This window comes from Natator depressus, chromosome 1, assembly GCF_965152275.1.
Source record: "Natator depressus isolate rNatDep1 chromosome 1, rNatDep2.hap1, whole genome shotgun sequence".
Lineage (NCBI taxonomy): Eukaryota > Metazoa > Chordata > Testudines > Cheloniidae > Natator > Natator depressus.
In genome coordinates, this window is record NC_134234.1 from 282716348 (window position 1) to 282734487 (window position 18140).

General features: G+C 39.8%; 1 protein-coding gene across 3 annotated transcripts in view; it reads right to left on the reverse strand.

Annotated features, from left to right (window-relative positions):
* The window catches only part of CNOT2 (CCR4-NOT transcription complex subunit 2), a 151905-nt gene extending 134046 nt beyond the window's left edge, over positions 1-17859 (reverse strand). Inside the window, exon 1 of one of the 3 annotated variants that reach the window (XM_074942060.1) lies at positions 17188-17288. The gene's annotated coding sequence lies outside the window, so the exon portion shown is untranslated. Of the gene's footprint in view, positions 1-17187; positions 17289-17768 lie in introns of those variants that run through there. The other 2 variants (XM_074942059.1, XM_074942058.1) reach the window with 2 other exon arrangements.
* Positions 17860-18140: the final 281 nt, after the last annotated feature.

Genomic DNA, 18140 nt, shown 5'->3' on the forward strand with positions numbered 1-18140 from the left:
TCCCCCAGATGACACTTATCTTCCTAAAATTTTGCATGCCAAAACTGACACCAGAAATTCACCAGACTCTACAGAAAAAGTTGTAAGTCAGACAAAACGGGTAAAATTTTCACAAGTACCTACAGACTGATCTACACTAGAAAATTAGGTCAGCATAAAAATCCACACTCCTGAGCAGCGCTGTCAAGCTGACCTAAAGGCTTGTGTTCATGTACAGCAGTATATCTGTGCCACTATAGCACTTTAGTGAAGATGCTCCTATGCTGACAGGAGAGCTTCTTCCATCAGTGTAATTAATTCACCTCCCCAAGAGGTGGTAGCTATGTCTTCAGCCGACATGGTGCTGTCTACATGGGAGGGTTAGGTCGATTCAACTGCGTCGCTCAGGCGCCGGGATTTTTCACACCCCTGAGCAACATAGTTATACCGACATAGGTCTGTAATGTAGATGTGGCCTAAAACCCTGTGTAGGCAGAAGAATTCTTTTGTTGACTTAGCTACCGCTTCTCAAGGAGGTAGATTGTCTGAGCCAATGGAAGAACCCTTCCCATTGGTGCATGTAATATCTACACTGAAGCTCTACAGTGATGCAGCTGTGCCACTGTAATATTTTAAGTATAGCCAAGTCTTAAGTGACTTAGGAGCTTATGGGTATGTATATACTACTGAGACTACAGCTATGTCGACATAGTTATGTTGGCATAACCCCACAGCACAGACACAGTCTAAGCTAAAGGAAAGGATTTTTCTGTTGGTCTAGGATCACCATTTCCCCGAACAAAGTTAGCTATATCAACGGACGCATTCTTCAACAGACACAGCATCTACACTGGGGGTTAGGTCAGCATAGCTGAGACAGTCAGGTGTGTGGCTTTTTCACACCCCAACCAACGTAGCAACGTCAACCTAACTTTTACGTGTAGACCAGTCCTAAATTCCATTTTCAAAGTGCAACCCAGGTCATGTAATCTTGTAGGATTTGCCTACACTACAAAAGCACACCTACAGCACGACACCTGTGCCTTTGTAGCACCATAGTGTAGACACTTGCTACAGAGACAGAAAGGGTTTTTCCCAGCACTGTAGTTAATCCACCCCAGAGAGGCAGGTTGCTAGGTTGATGGAAGAATGCTTCTGTTGACCTAGTGGTGTTTATAATGGGGCTTATGTCGACTTAACTATGTGTATAGGAGGTGTGAATTTTTCACACCCCTGAGTGATGGAGCTAGGTCAACCTAAGTTTTAGGTATAAACCAGACCTGGGTCACTTCTGAAAAAGGGACTTAAACTTTTTAGGTTAAATTTTCAAAAGTGCATAAGTTATGGAGCTCTGAAAATGATACTGTTGTCTACTTACAGTTTATTCTAACACTTCTGGGCTAATCATCTCTATAAAAGTGGAATAGCCTAGAAATGAAGATTTTTTTGAAGGCCTTGTCAATAAGTGCCTTTAAGTTTTTTAAATAAGTTACTTTGAGAGAGAGGTTATGAAAATTTATAGAATTGGTTTTAAGTATTTGAAGAGCAACTTTTATTATAGGCAGCAACACCTAAAAATGGGTCAATCGTTTCCAACAGCTATTAGGGAAAAACAGCTTTTGATCATGTTAAAAAAATATTCTTACAACTGTTTCATTGAGAAGCTTTAGCACATCCATGCTTTGGAGCAGGGACTTGAAATTGACAGGGAGTCTCCCTGTCAGGAGCATGCCTTTGTCATCCTTGTAAAACTCACCCATATTGGGCCAAGTGATAAGCTTCTAAAGAGTCGCTCTTATCGGATGCTGTGGAGAGACTTAAGAATTTGACAGCTAAATTCTACAACTCCATCTGCACCAATCATGCTCCATCCCCAAACATCTCCCACTTGTGAACTGGGCTGCACATGTGGCATTCCTCTAGAACAAGTTCCATCCTAGGGCCGCTGCAGCTGAGGATGAGTCCTGAAATTGTTCCTCCCATCAGCCAATTCACACTGTAGTGCTGGGCACCAGAACTGAGAGCAAGGAACCTAATTCTCCTCTGCTTATCCTTGCTGGCACCCAGGCAGGATGGAGGAGGAAGCATCTTGATTTGAATGCACAGGGGTGAGGAATCAGTGTCAGGAGCAGAGTGGGATAGGAGATGTGGAAGGAGAAAAATAGAAGCAAAAGGGTGGAGAGGTGAACAGGGGCAAGGATCTGGGGGCACTAAAAGGGGACAGGGACAAAAGACTCTAACCACTAGAGCCAACTCCCTTCCAGAATCTGAAACTGAACCTATTATTCTTAGATCTCAACATTCCTTTGCTGTCTAGCAAGCAGCTGTGAAACCCACTGGCAAAGTATGTCTCCATCCCCCTCTAGTGGGCAGGTCCACAAAATAGCCTTCTAATACTAACAATTACTCCATCTGCTCCAGTGGTAGAGGGCTGTATTGTAGATCTAAAGATGCCAACCCTGCTGATGATCCATTTGGGGGAGAGAGGGATGTGAATATAGTTGTACATGATGGAATTTCTATATTTTCAAAGTTAAAGATTTTTTAAAACTTAGTTTTTTAGGGTGTAATTTCCTATGTTAAAAGCATGTTAATGTTGCAAAGTCAAACTCTGAAAAATAAGCAAATGCCAGAATTAAGGGTGAACATACAACCTTAATTCAGTCCCTGTTTGATAAGCACAACGATACAGCCTTTAATTGCATGATTACATACTATTTTTTGCAAAGAACACCAACTTATTCAGTGCACAGCACAGACTGTGCTCCGGATATTAATCAGTGTGGTGTACAGAATGAGGCTCTTGTCCATAGAACCCCTGTGTCATTTACTGCAAAAGTAAAAAGGTGTGTGAAGAATGAGGCAGGGGGCTGCAGCAAGTGAAAAAAATGGTCTTCTGGTTAAGGCAGATGAATGCTAACCTAGTGAATTTGATTCTATCCCTGCCTCAACACAGAGTTCCTGTGAGATGCTGGGCAAGGAACAAGGACCAAGATTTTTACAGGTGGCTACTATGTGTTCCTCATCTTCTGTGCACTCAACTTAAGGCACCTGGAGCAACTGTGGTCAAGGTCTGCTCTGAATATAAAGTGTTGTAAAACACTAAGTAAGGCTTCTCAAATACAGCACACAAAGTTTAGTTGACACTTCATGCTTTAATCTCTACTCTTCACTTTCCCATCTGTAAAATGGGTATACCACCTTACAGAGGTGTTGTGAAAATACATCTTTACAAAGATTAATTAATTTAAGATATTACTGAGAACATCCTAGAAAAACTCATGAGGAAATTAATAATTTTGCAATCAATGCAGACTTCAGACGTTGTGCAGTAAATAATACATGAGGCTATACATCGAACCATGAAGATAAAAAAAATATTGAATAGCTACCCATTCAATGAACGGGACCCATCCCATGCACTGAATGAAACAAGGTAGTATGAAAAAAATAGCATACAATCATATAATTAGACACCATATCATAGAGCATATACAAAAGAGGGCTGGAATTAAGGTTTCATGGGGAACCTTGATTCTGGCATTTCCTAACTTTTGAGTGCTTTGACTTTGCAACATTAATTTTTTTTAACAGTTTTTTTAATTAATAGAAATATAAACATTTAAATGTTTATAAAATGACTTTTCCACTCCTGAGCCAAAAAAGGTAGGGGTTTAAAGACCAGAGAGAAATGTGGGAAAGGGTATGGAATGGGAGCACAGAGAGAGAGGGAGTGAGTGAGTAAAGGATCAAGAGAGACATGGAAAGACAGCAGAAAGCCATGCTTTCCAATTCTGGAAAGCAGGGCTCTGAGTAAAGACACCAGACACTGTCATGGAGGGGGAAGAGAGGGCTAAAAGGGTAAAAAAGGTACAAGAGAAGCCAGAAGATTATAGAAGGGGCACAGAACAGGCGTACAGGGAGCCTGAGGAGGCAGGAAAACACAGACTGGATCAGAAGTTTTGCATCTGGATAAAGACGACCTTGTCTTCTCTACCATTCACTACCTACAGTATCCAACACAGTTGAACTCCCAGCATCATATGCATTCACCACCTATGCACTTACTAATATCTGGAGTAGACTCCTGCTCTGGTAGGCCTCATAAGGTCTGTTGGAGCACTGTTCCTGAAGATCTTATACACCGACACAATTTAAAATCTTTGGCAAGTATTTTAAAATTACTTTAGGAATTAAGGTTGCAAGTATGCTTCAGAGTCTAACACAACCAAAACAGTTACACTTTTTTAAATGGAAACTTATTTAAAAAACAAAAACATTAGGAAGGATTGAAATGAACTGTTAAGGGATGCAACTATCTCAATAGTGAATGCTTAAGAACCATGTAGCACTATCAGTGGCCACTCAAATTTAATATTACCTCCTCTTAAAATTTGTATACTTTTATGTAAAAGTCAAAAGAAGTTACTAGGAGATCATAAAGTCCCATTTCTTAGTCAAGGGACCTATTTCCAATAATATCCTAGTAATCTGTTATTTTCATCTTTGCAAATTTTATTGAGACAATGTTAAAGCTGAGTGGGCAATATGGGTCAGATAGTTAGTGAGAGGTAAAAGTATATGGCAGTGAGGAACTAGCTGGATCGCCATACTGAAATCACTCTCCTATGAAATCCACCCTAACGGCAGCAAATGGAAGACATTAGGTACACTCAAACATGTGATTCATTATCTCACTCAGATAGAAGGGTAGTGAGAATGGCTCTCCAGAGTGAAAAGACCTAAAGACCAGTCTGAAAGTAGTAATAGCCAAGTCTGGGGAAAAAAGACTTCAAATGAACACTGTTATTGTTAATAAGTCAAACTGCATGAAGGTAGCAATTTTTTACTCTATACAGCATACAGACTGCGTTTTAGAGCTGGGGGGAAGGGGAGGGAGGAAAAACGTCTGTCCACACTTAGCAATACTAAAGCAGAAAGTTTTAAAATGATATTTTTTAAAATAGTTGTAATGGGTCTATTATTTGTTTGCAAAACAAAAGCTAAGTCTTTTCAATTTTATTTGTAATCCTGTTGTCTCTTGTGTACATGTTTTTGCTTACTTGCTTTCCTCCCTCCCGAATTTAAAAATATTTATGTCCCAGTAATTACTCGAGATATGTTCATGACCAAAATATAATATAATCATGTGACTACATTATGACTGAAAACAAATGGACAGTTAACATAACACACAAAACACACTCATAACACAAAACCTGAAAGATGATTTAATAATTCTATTAAATTTAGTTAGTGGAAATAAAAATAACTGCTTTCCATAAAAGGGAAAGAAAAAAAATTAAAACCTTGGTTATGGCTACTATCAGTAGTCGTATCTTTCTTTAACTGTATGTAAAAATTAAGATTTAAAAATATGTTGATTACATTTAGTTATCCTTGTATTAATCAATATATTTCAACTAAAAAAAATGTGTATACTGAATAGGTGAAGTAATACAATATAAGTGACTGCAAGTGCAAAGGTCTAGAAATGAACAGCTAAGGGATGTAATTTTTTGAAGCATAATTTATTCTTGAAGCATTCTACATTAGAATACATTTTCTGGGTGTTAACTTGACTCTAGTTACACATGCATTCAACCTTCCTCGGTAATATTTTGTTTACTAATAAATTAATAGATTGTGTTTCACAAGACTCTCTCTCAATAGCCCAATGTTGCTACCACCAATGCTAGAGACAAAGAGTTGCATTAGTTGCCAACACTTTAATCACTGTTACCCAATCCTGCTCAAAGCAGGTCAAGATGACACAATGATTAAAATGACAGCAGCCACCAGTGCCTCCTCTACACTAGAATTTACACCAGCAGACAGAGCTGCACCAATGGTAGCCACAGCAGGAAAAGTTTAAGAAAAGGTCTAATGAAAACAAGGCATAAAAGGTATATTGTTGTAATTCAATATAATTGCTTCATTGTATTTTTACACCCAAAAAACCTTGATCTATACGAACTATTAATGTTATATCTGTGCTGAGTTGCTTCTACTATGTACTCTTTAAAAAGGTGAAGTAACAACAAAATCTGGCAAAGATACAGATGCACTTTTATTGTCAAAGCATCTTCAATATTTCATTTTTCCTATCAAAATGCAACATTAACGGACACTCCAGGGACTGCTAGAAAGATGGCTGAACTACTTCAATTGCCTGGTTAGTACAAGCACCAATAAAACACCTAAGAAATTCCTTATATCTCTGAAGATATAGCAGTACAAAGAAAGTTCACTGAGGTGTTTTTATAAATCTTTCTTCATGACTACAGGTTTGATTGCTAATTCATTTTGCTTTAAGATGCATTGACCTGCAAACTTTTTCAGGACAAATGGCATTAAGGTAATTATATTTAACAAAATAATAATAATAAATTCAGTGATTGAGAAAAAGCAGGAAAGAAGTCAAAATATACAAAATTGATCTTAAAATTCATCTTGAAAACATATATAAAATGAAGCATTTATGACCTATTAAACTTTAGCGCACACTTGTTTTTAATAAGGATAGTGGAAGAAATAGAGATTATAGAGAGGCTAAAATAGAGGAGACACTCTTCCTAGTATTTAAGAGTACTCCAGATCTTTGCTCCCCAGCTATGCAGGTGCAGCTGGTCTCAAAGTCTATGTCTACACTGCACAGTTAAACTAGGTGATTGGCATCTGAATCTGGGCACCTAGATTAGCCTATGCCAGCATGTGTACCATTAGTTTCAGAGTAGCAGCCGTGTTAGTCTGTACGCGCAAAAAGAAAAGGAGTACTAGTGGCACCTTAGAGACTAACCAATTTATCTGAGCATAAGCTTTCGTGAGCTACAGCTCACTTCATCGGATGCATCCAAGCTTATGCTCAAATAAATTGGTTAGTCTCTAAGGTGCCACTAGTACTGCTTTTCTTTGTACCATTAGTGTGTATCAGATGCAAATCTCTCTCCTTGTTACTGTTCCTCACTGTTTCTGCATTCACCTGTGAGCATGTCTGGGGAATATCCATGGTTCTTTCTGCTAAGATTCTAGGGACCCTCACTGTAAAGTAGGCAAATTCCAGCCCAAATTAAAGTGGAGAATGGTTCTAATCCACACCCTGAACCAGGTAATCTAGCCTGGTTTTAAAACACCTCCAAACTCAGGTCAGGGGTTTGTCTTTGCATATGGTGGGGATAGGGAAGAGGTTGGGGAGAGAAGAGGGGATGTTAAGACTAAAATCCATGTAAGGGGCCTAGGTTGACTGCCAGCGTAGACACTCCCTATCGGTATATCTACACTGCAATTAAACATCCATGGCTGGACCATCTCAGCTGATTTGGGTTTGCAAGTCTCAGGCTGAGGGGCTATAAAGCTGCAGTGTAGACATCCGGCTCTGGGACCCTTCCCCCTCATGGCGCCAGCTTGAGCCTGGAAATCTACACAGCAATTTAACAGCCCCGCAGCCCAAGACCCATAAACCCACGTCAGCTGTGGATGTTTAACAGTGGTGCAGACATGAGTAGTGTATATTCTAAACACTACTCTTTTCATACTGCACCAGCTTCATGAGGCAAAATGGAAGATGAAAACCAAATTACTTTAAATTAAAAGACTAATCCCAATAAGTCAAAGTTGCACTGCTCCAACCCTCAAATTATTTATATTATTTTTGTTTTGACTGTGTGATCCCATAAATGAGATATATGATGCACTCCATCACTTAATACAGCAATAAACTGCTAAACCCTCAGGTTAATTCGTAACTTATAACTGAGCAGTAGCACACAAAGCAAGTACTTGGGAATATCATGTCAAAGATATTCTCAGTGTGCCAGTAAGAGCACTGCTATAAGCACAGAAAAGCCAAAAGTCTTAAGTATAATATGACCATGTATTTTCCCTGAAGCTGGGTTTTAATATAAAAGTTTTATATATTTTAACAACTCTGATTTGCTAAAGTCATAACAGCAAAGTTACACATATCAAATTACTCTCCTTCTCCCCTCATCTACAATACATACCCTACACCTGTAAAACTATTACAAATAAATTCGTTGTCATTTCTATATACTGTACTGCTCATCTTCTCAATGGAAAATTATACCAACCAGACCTGTAGTGCATATACCTGTAAACAGAAATACACTGTATTTTTTAAACTGCATGAGCAGGTCTGAATGTGCAACACAATACTTTTAAACTGTTGGTCTTCTTAGACTTTCCAAGAATGTTACAGCAACTCATCTAATAGTATAGAGAAAACATTTGGTATTTATAAAATGCAGTTATATTTGTTAACAGAGGAAATAATTACAAACACATCCTACACTATACTTTTAATTGTATGCTTCCTAGAACAAGGAGCAATACAAAAAGAAAATCAGCAATAATAAACTACAGAACACAGACTATATGTTAACACTATTACATTAGAAGAACATTCTAGAAAATGAAGTGCTGCACTGGATAGGTTGCAAAGCCATGGCCAGTTACACTCATGTATGCAAAGCACAGATGCCCAAGATTATTATTGGAGATTTTCACCCTCCTCTTCAACATCTGGAAGAGGACACTGAAAAAAATAGCATATTAGATTAAGGTTAGAGTAGGGTTTCTACTCATGTCCTTCATACTAGAATGTTTGAGATATTTCAGCATTGGAATGTCCCATTCCAGACAGACAAGATTCTGAAATTTCCAGAAGCCATTAAGAACAGTTTTCTCCTGTAATTAACAAAGTTGTTTTGGCTTCACAAAGTTAGTTTGAGTCCTTTTTTAAAATGATTTCTCCAACTGTCTTCTAGCTCAGCTTTACACTGTTCACACTGCAGTGTGAACCTAACATGCACTTCCAGGAAAAGACTGAACTCTGCACTCCCTTGCCATCTAATATTTTCTCTATTCCTTGAATTTTTACCCAATTTAAAACCACCCCAGCTAATTTCAAGATCGTGTGTCATGGTAGGAAGAAATGGCAAAACTCTCATGAATCCATCAACATTACTCCTATGTTTGTTACAGATGGGTTAGATACACAACACTCGATACCTTCACAGCAGCTAAATAGTCCATGAAACAGATTCTGCTTTTAGCAGAGATTCTAGCAACTGTACACTTCATAACTTGCAGCTTGGGAAATTCACTACAAACTCTTTGGCAAGGATGGCTACTGTGACCTGTGGACTAAGCTCAACCACAGAGCTCTACAAGAAGATTCACAGATTTTTTCCAGGCATTTTCCACTTTTATGCATCCGATGAAATGAGCTGTGGCTCACGAAAGCTTATGCTCAAATAAATTGGTTAGTCTCTAAGGTGCCACAAGTACTCCTTTTCTTTTTACAGATTTTTAAGTATAGTAAAAGCTAAAAACATCCTCTTCCCACACATTCACCAGCTACAGAGCCCAGCAAACACTGTTCCACTTCAAGCCCAGCAGGTACTGGGTTAGCTCAAAATAGAGCACTGCCTGCTGGGAAATATACGCACCGACTATGCCTCAATAATTAATATGGAAATGTCCTCAGTGAGTCATTTCATGTAAGAGTGCCAGCTGGGTCAAAATTTGGGTATCCCTGCTGTCAAGATATGTTATTATAAAAATGAATTAAGGCTCGGAAAAAAATGGGTTCCTAAAGATGGGCTCTTAGGCTTTGATTTGAATGGGAGCTGCTGGATGCAGTGAAAGTCAAGTTAGGCTCCTAAATAAGTGACCTTAGGCACTTTTTTTTTTAATCTTGACCAATATAAATAACTTGTAAATATACAAGCTGTTATAAAAATATTCATATCCATTTTTAAACTATATTTTTCTATTAAAAATGTATTACTGGATGTAAAGACATCAGATCTTACAAGTGACTAGGCCAAAAAATAAATATGGTGATGCATCTGGAATTCTTAATAAACTTTAAAAAGCTTCACTATCATTAAAAGTATATGAATTTTAACAAAACAATATAAGGTTGAAGAAACAACACGAGACTACTAGATAGTTTAACTGTCTTACAACTTAAGTGTTACAAATTAAAGGTGAACCGAAGAAGAAGAAGAAAAAAAACGAAATGGGATTAAGCACATGTATACATGCTGAATCCCCACACTAGCTAGGATGTGGATGCATTAAGAAGAGCACTACATTTTAACTAAACCTTTTTAAAAACTATTTTGCCCATTCAAGAAATTATTTTGGTATTTTCTGGTTCACTTAAGGCAGACCAGAATTTATCAGACTCATTTGAAATCACCTTTCAACCCATGAAACCACTGGTTTAGAAGCATTAATAATGAACTTTTTATTTCAGTATATGAATGAAACAGAATGACCATGTATATAAAATAGTTTGTTTCAAGATATGGACTGTTAAACTCTGGATTTGTAGGAAGTTTCTTTAGTAAACAGATTTTCCGAATGCTGTCCAAATTGCACACATTGCTTTCTTAAGGGTTTTATATTGCTGCTCATCATCATCGTACCTGACTGCCTTCTACATAAAATCAATAGCAAAGTCCCTAGTGAGCTTTCAGCACCTATTCGCCACATAAAGCTGTTTATACTGTTCTCTTCTGACTCTAATGAAACAGTGTTTTCCTGTTTTCAGTCTATACAATTTATATGAAGTTGAAGAACATTCTTTTTAACTATTTCTGGCTATGCACCTTTTACACTGTACTTGTAAAAAGTGTTCTCTCACAAATTAAGTGCTACCACACAATAATGACAATGAAAAGGAAAGTATACCAACCTTGTTCCAGTTACTTTACTGACTATGGAATATGCACTTGGTAACTAGCCATTCTGTGGAATTACTTGTAATTTGTGAGAAAACATTTTTTACAACTACAACATAAACAGCTACAAAGGAAGAAATTAGTTACAAGGAAATATTTCCCATTTCATATAATATATTAATTGTATGGCCTGAAAAGGGGGGAACACTAATTACCGTATATACTCGTTCATAAGCCAAATTTTTTTAGTAAAAAAGGGAAGCATCAGAGAAGGGGGTCGGCTTATCAATGGGTATAGAGAGGGAGAGGTGGGACACAGTCCCTCCCCCCCAAAAGAGGGAGCAAGGAGAGGCAGCACAGCTAGCAGAGCCAGAAGGGAAGAGGCGGGGTCAGAGTCTCTCTGCTTCTGGCCACACTGCTCTCCCCAAAGCCTCCAAAGCAGCTGCTGCCGCGCTGGCCAGCCTGCCCCACCAGAGCAGCTCCGGCCAGGCCAGAGACATCCTCCCATGGCCCTCCCCAGATAAGGTGGGAAGGGATGGGACGGGGAGAGTGTTGGGGTCCCGGGCTAAGGGTGGGGTCATATGGGGGGTGGTCACAGGAGTTACTCCCCTGACCCCCAACTTCTCCCCCCCACACACACAAAAATTTCCCCACCAGTTGCTGTCCCAGCCCATCAGTGTAAGCAGCTGGCACGCCGGGACACTTTGTTTACTTACGCTTACTTCTGTGCCTGCGGACGCTCGAGGTAAACAAACCATCTTGGCCCGCCAACGGCTTATCCAGATGGCCCGGGAGCCAAAGTTTCCTGACCCCTGAATTATAGGGTTGGCTTATGAATGGGTCATAAAAATTTTCCATTTTTACTTTTCCATCTGGGTGGGGGGGGGGGAGGGTCAGCTTATAAATAAACTGGCTTATGATAGAGTATAAAGGAAATAAGAACATTTTGAAAAACTTCATGTGATAAGCAGACAGAAACTTGACAAAGAAATGACATTATGCACAATTTGGACAGCATTAGGAAAACTTCTTTACCAAGGAATGACATACAAATTCAGACTAACAGTCCATATCTTGAAATAAACTCAATTACTGTACATAATTAGTCATTCTATTTCAACCAGATACTTAAGTGAAAAACTCCTTGTTAACGGTTCCAAACAAATATGCATATTTATATTGCAATAGAAAGTGTCTTAGCAACACTACTACAAAACAACCAGATGCAAACAACAGAACTGTCACCTACTGACAGTGTACAAGACAGTTTAAGTGCTAATTTTCAACTGTGGACGATTTACCATTATCGGTAACTAATGAAATAGTACTATGGATTTCTATAGAACTTTCCATCCATAAAGCTACAAAGATGAGTATTACCCCAATATTACACATGGGAAACTGAGGTACAAATTAGTTAAGTGACTTACACAAGGTCACACAAGTCAGCAGAAGGGTCAGGAATAGAGCTTAGGTTTTCTTACTCCTGTTCCCATGTTCTGGACTACTGCCCCGGCAATCATACTAACATGCAAAGTAATATTTTCCATCTCACTACCCGAGAGAGTGTAAGTGTTTTGCACTAATTGTATTAGTGAGCAAACTACAGCTTTTTACAAATAACTTGACTTCAGCAATCAGTTGCATATGCTCTAGTCAACTGGTACCAGAGCTCTAAAAATGTCTCAAACACACAAACTAATGTCCATGAGCAGACTTTCTGGTGTGATGCAACTTCAGCACATACAAAACACCAGAAAATTGGGGTGCATTAAGAGAGAGCAATAAAATAAACAAATAAATAAAACCAAAACAAAAAACAAACAAATGGAAATGAGAACCTGAAAGACTTGAATGAAATTCAGATTATTTACTCTTGGACCGTTATAGCAAATAAATCAGCAAAGGGAAGGGACTGAAAAGATCACAACGCTTAATTATTTTTAAAGGATTCTCAAATAGCTTAGTCCCAAATTTTAACCTATAAATATTATCTGGTGGGGAATGCCCTATACATTTCTATGGTTTTAAGCCTCCCAATCCCTGATTGTGAAATTAAACAACACACCCAACCAGATAGCAGAAGAGGTGAAGTTTAAGTAAAAATCTTATTTTCAAAAGCACCACTGATAAGTAATGAAAAAAACAAACTAGGGAGCTAATAGTAGACAAAGGCTTGATGAACTATACTCCATAGAAATAAGGGGGTTGGGGGTAGGGAACAGAAGGGAAACATTTACAAAATGGAAAACAAAAACCAGTAGGCTCTTCAGGCCAGAGATCATCTTTTTGTTCTGTTTGTACAGTGCCAAGTAGTGGGGTCCTGGCCCATGACCTGAAAACATCGGTAGCACCATAATACCAGTAACAACCACAACCACCACCACCTCATTTTCAAGTTTGTAGAAGGTATTATAAACAACTTAGAAATAAAAAACTGTGAAAAAAAATGGTGTCCTTTTACTTGTGCAGCTGTACATTTTTTTTTATTTTAAGAGCTGCAGGGCAGGAATTATCTTTATTTTTGTGTACTGTACAGTACACAGCAGAGTCAGTACTAAGCAACTTATAAAGTTATAGCTTGCTAATATTAAGAAAACTAGACATACCTAAAAGGTATTAGCAAGAGATGAAATTCAGTGAAACATGACAAAATTTATTAGAAGAGAAGGATTTTTTTAAAAATTTGCAGCTGTTGATATACTCCACAGCAATAACAGGCTAATGGGGTGGTACTGTATATATTCAGTAATGATGTGTAATTCATGTTTGTACATTGTTACAAGCAGCATAACAGTCTTCAAGCTACTGCCTGATAGTGTGTCACCAGTTCTCTCTCTACTAAACCTTGAGACAAGTGCCCATTAAATTTTTTCATATGAGAGGGATAGAGGACAGGTCTACATTAGAAACTTTTGCCGGTAACTTTTGTCAGTTAGGGGGTGTGATTTTTTGAGGCATTTCTGTACCAGCAAAAGCTTTATTTTAGATGCAGTTATACCAACAGAAGGTGCCTTTTCCCGCGTAGGTTACTTCTTTCAGGGAACTAGTATAACCTATCCCACCAAAAACAATCTTTTGCTAGCTTAAGCTGCATCTATACGAGGAGGATACAGCTATACCGACAAACTTTTCTAGTGTAAATTAGGCGTCATAAGCACTTCTGCCATCAAAAATTTTCAGAGGATACCACCTACCCTTTTATCTGCCTAAGCCTAAAACCTAGCAACCTGTACATGCTTGTAAGGCATTTTGGGATCCTTCTTTAAAAAAAACAATATTAATTTTTCCTTAAATTCAAAAGATATTTTAAGTTAGATTTTACTTCAAAAGGTGTACAAACAAAACAGTACTTTTATTTCAGCAATACTGAATCTCAAAAACAGTTTACATACAAAATTAATTGTAACCACTAATTCAACATAGACATGGCTCTTTGGATGTCAACTCTCCCCCTTATATTCCCCACAGTAAAGGGTTATTAGCATTTTAAAATAGTCTGTGCAATAATTTCACTTTTTAAAGAACACAGATCTTTTAATGTTATAATAAAGCTCAATGATACTAACTTTGATCTAGACAGACAATACATTTTTTTAAGTTTTCAGAACGTCATCAATACATATCTAGATCCCAATCCTGCAAACACTTATGCAAATTCATAGACCTAAATAAGTCAGCAAGGCTACTTGCACACTTAAAGTTGAGCACACGCATAAGCGTTTGCAGGATCAGAGCCATCGCCAACAGACCAATACAGTACCCTCAATTTTCGTCATACAGTCTTATTTATGGTATAATACAACACAACACTTTGACCTCTACCCAGGAAACTGGAACCAAAACAAGCTAGTCTGATTCTCTGGATACAGTATTTTTGAAACATCAGAAGACTTTTCAACTACAAATGCATCTGTAAAATGTCATTGATGACTTTATCAAATTCCTAACACTATTTTAAAAATATATTAAGATTCTGACATAAACTAATGAAGGCCAGAAGATTCAAGCTTAACTTAATGTCTTGGTTTTTGTCAATATGTATCAAACTGTGAGATTTCCGCATTAATTATAAAAAATGATTGACTTATCCTGTATATCTGATGATAAACTGCTTTTTTGTTTGTTTCCCTCTTCTCCCAAATGAAATTCAGTTTTGTTTAGATTAGTACGTAGCATATCACTTCTATATGGGCTTAGGCAAGAGCACTGAAAATTTCTCCCTCTATCTAGGCTAATATTTGTTTTGTATATTTCTAAATGTGACAAGTGTTTTACCAACAATTAAAGAAAAAAGTAGGAACTACCATATATTCTTTAATTAGCACACAGATCTTCACAAACGAGTAACAGGTTGGATTATAGAAACAGCACTTTAAAACAACAGGGATTCTGCAGTGCTTAAGGCCAAATTCTGTCCTTGAATACTTGTGCACAATTCCTATAGATTTCAGTGAGATTTGCACATGCATTTTTGACAGAAGAATCTAACTACAATTAATATTAGGCTCAATATTTTAGATCAAGTCAGAACGTCTGATGCAGGTTAAAGGTAAAATGAAAGCAACAGTACATTGTCGGTTTAGTGACCGATACCTGCTTTCAGGGTTGAATGGTAAGTTGAAAAAGTTACAGAATTCTTGAACAGATTAAAGTTGAGTGATGTAAAAAGTATATTTTTCAAATATAAAAATATCTATAAAAATTAAGACTATGATACAATGAACAGAGTACAATGTACAGAGTATCCTGCACCCATACAAACTGTGTAAAACTGAATCCTAAAAATGAAAGTTTCTGATTTCAGATCTAACGTCAAGTACCTGCTTAAATGGCATACCTAACTCTTAACACAAGCTAGAGACAAAGGCCAAGACTTTCAAAAGTCAAGAGTGATTTCTGAGACCTCCATTTTTGTCTGCCCAATTGGAGAAACCTTAATGGGCCTGATTTTCAAGTACTAAATACTCACCCTCTTTTTTAAAAAAAAAATAAAATAAAATAAAGCAAGCATCTCAAGTCGGCATTTAGAAACTGAAGTGCCCAAAATCACTAGTCACTTTTAAAATTCTTAGCCAAAGGCATTAGACAAATCTCAGAAAGAAATGACAACAAAACAACACAGGTAAGGAGGACCCCCCGCCGCCCCATGTTAGCCTTATTATCAGCTTCGGGGGGGGGGAGGGGGAGGAGGGGAGTGAAATACTGCCTTCTAATGAATGGTATGCCAGTTCTTGTACTCAAATTCCTTCATAGTTTATAACTTTATAATACCAAAAAGATCTAGCACGTTGAAATCTGGAAGCCTAGCATGTGTCCGCTGGAATTCTCCACACAAACAATTATGATGTTATAAAATAGTGCAGTCCTCAAGAACTGGATCAGGCATGCTTTGATCAACAATAGACTACATTGAAAAATACGATCACAGAAAAAAAAAAATCAAAGGACGTAGTGCGTAAATGCACCCTCAGGTCCAAATAAAGGAATCTTTGCAATGAAAACCTAAATAATTATATTTGGGTGTTCTGCTCTGCATACATCTTAACAGTTTGAACTGCATCCATGTTTCCAGAAACCTGTCTATTGACTGACGTGACAGCAAGTTTGATAAACTTTAAGCTCCCCTACTGCTGAGTTAAGCCCAGCAGCCAATCACTTCCACCAGATGTTACTGCTGTACAGGCAATATGAACGTTTTGTTCCTTCGTGGACTTAATTCACTTCCCACCCAGGAATCAAAAGGGAGATCTCTACATTTTATATATGAAATAAAAAGCCAATATAACACCACAATTTTGGCAGTAAGTTTTTCTAACAAAATGGATTTTTAAAAAAGTAAACGCTGCTGATTCACAATGACATAATTATGTGGTGGGTTTTGGACAGAGTACTACAAAATATCTAAACTAAAGTTACGAGTAACTTGAATTAGAATAAAAGTTTAAGTAATAGATGCATCATTTTTTGGTTTGCAAATTTCAATATGTGCACACAGCTACAATTGTAAATACACGAATTAACTCTCCCTTACTGTATCTGCATGTTCCCATTAGCACTGGCTCACACTGAAAGCTGCTTCAAAGCAGAAACACCACCACACACAGGAAGACAAGACATCATCTGACACAGACAGCACTCAGAGGAAGTGGTTCAGTTTGCTTCAAGTTTGTTTAACAAACATTTCTGAGGGAGGATCAGAACCTGTTCCGACATCACCTCAGCCTCCCTCAGAAAGGCTATGGAGAGTACACCAAAAAATAATTAACCCTATTTCACCCCCTCTCTTCACCCAAGGGACACACATAACAGGCCACAACGCTACACTGATAAACAGCAAAACCCCAGCATCGCCTATAAGGAAAAGCCAGCAGCAGCAGAGTCGGTGGGTGGCAGATTTCGCTCCATCGGTTTCTTAACCCGGAGCCAAAAGGCACATGGGGGGGGGATAGACGAGGGGGGACAGACATTACCACCAACTTATATCCTCACACACCTAAGCAAGCCGAATGTACGACGGGGCTGCAGGGTATCAGGAACCACAACTAGGCCACGGGCTTCGGGGAAGAGACACTAGGACACAGGCGGGAGCGGGGCGGAGGAGAGGCAGGGGGCGGACATCGCGGGTGGACGGGGAGGCAGCGGCCAGGGCAAGGGGCAGCGAGCAGCGGAGCAGGAAGGGACGCCAGGGCCGTGTGAAGTGCCACAGAGGATGAGGAGGCCCCGGGGTGCGGGCCCCGGGCTCTGCCGCCTCCCGCGGGGACGGCCTTTCCCTCCCCGCAGAGCGGGGCTCGGGCGCCGCCGCCGCGGCCGGAGATGGTGGAGGAGGCCGGGGCCGCTGCCTGGGCTAGGCCTAAGGGCTCCGCTCCCGACTCAGACGTTGCGCGTCCCCCCCTCTCTCTCCCTCGGAGACAAAAGCAAACGGAAACCCGGCTGGCTGCGGCCGGGCCCAGGGACCCCGGAGCCGGGCCCGGACCGCCAGGGGCCCCGCCGCCAGCGCCTGCGGGCCCGGTTGGGAGGCAGCGGGCAGAGCGCGCCGCGGGGAGGGGGCTAGAAAATAATGGGGGCCGAACTCACCGCATGAATTTTCTTGTCCCGCGGATCCAAGATGGCTGAGTATCCAGCACGGAGGATGCTGGGGGAGCGACCTTTACCCTCTGACCCGCCCGCCGCCGCCGCCGCCGCCCGGCCTGGCAACCGGAACCAGGGCGAGACGGCGAGAGTGGCGCGTCCAGGCCCGGCCCCGCGGCGAGGAGAGCGGCTCGCTCGGCTCCCTCCGCCTCCCGGGAAAGGCCCGGCCCCGCGATAAGAGCTGCTGCTGCTGCTGGCGCCTCACTCCTTCTTTCCCCTCGGGCCAGCCCGGCTCTTGGGCCTCGCTGTCTCCGCGCTTAACCCCGGCGGGAGGCCAGGGCGCTGCGGCAGCAGGGAGCCGGGCCTGCGACAGGCAGC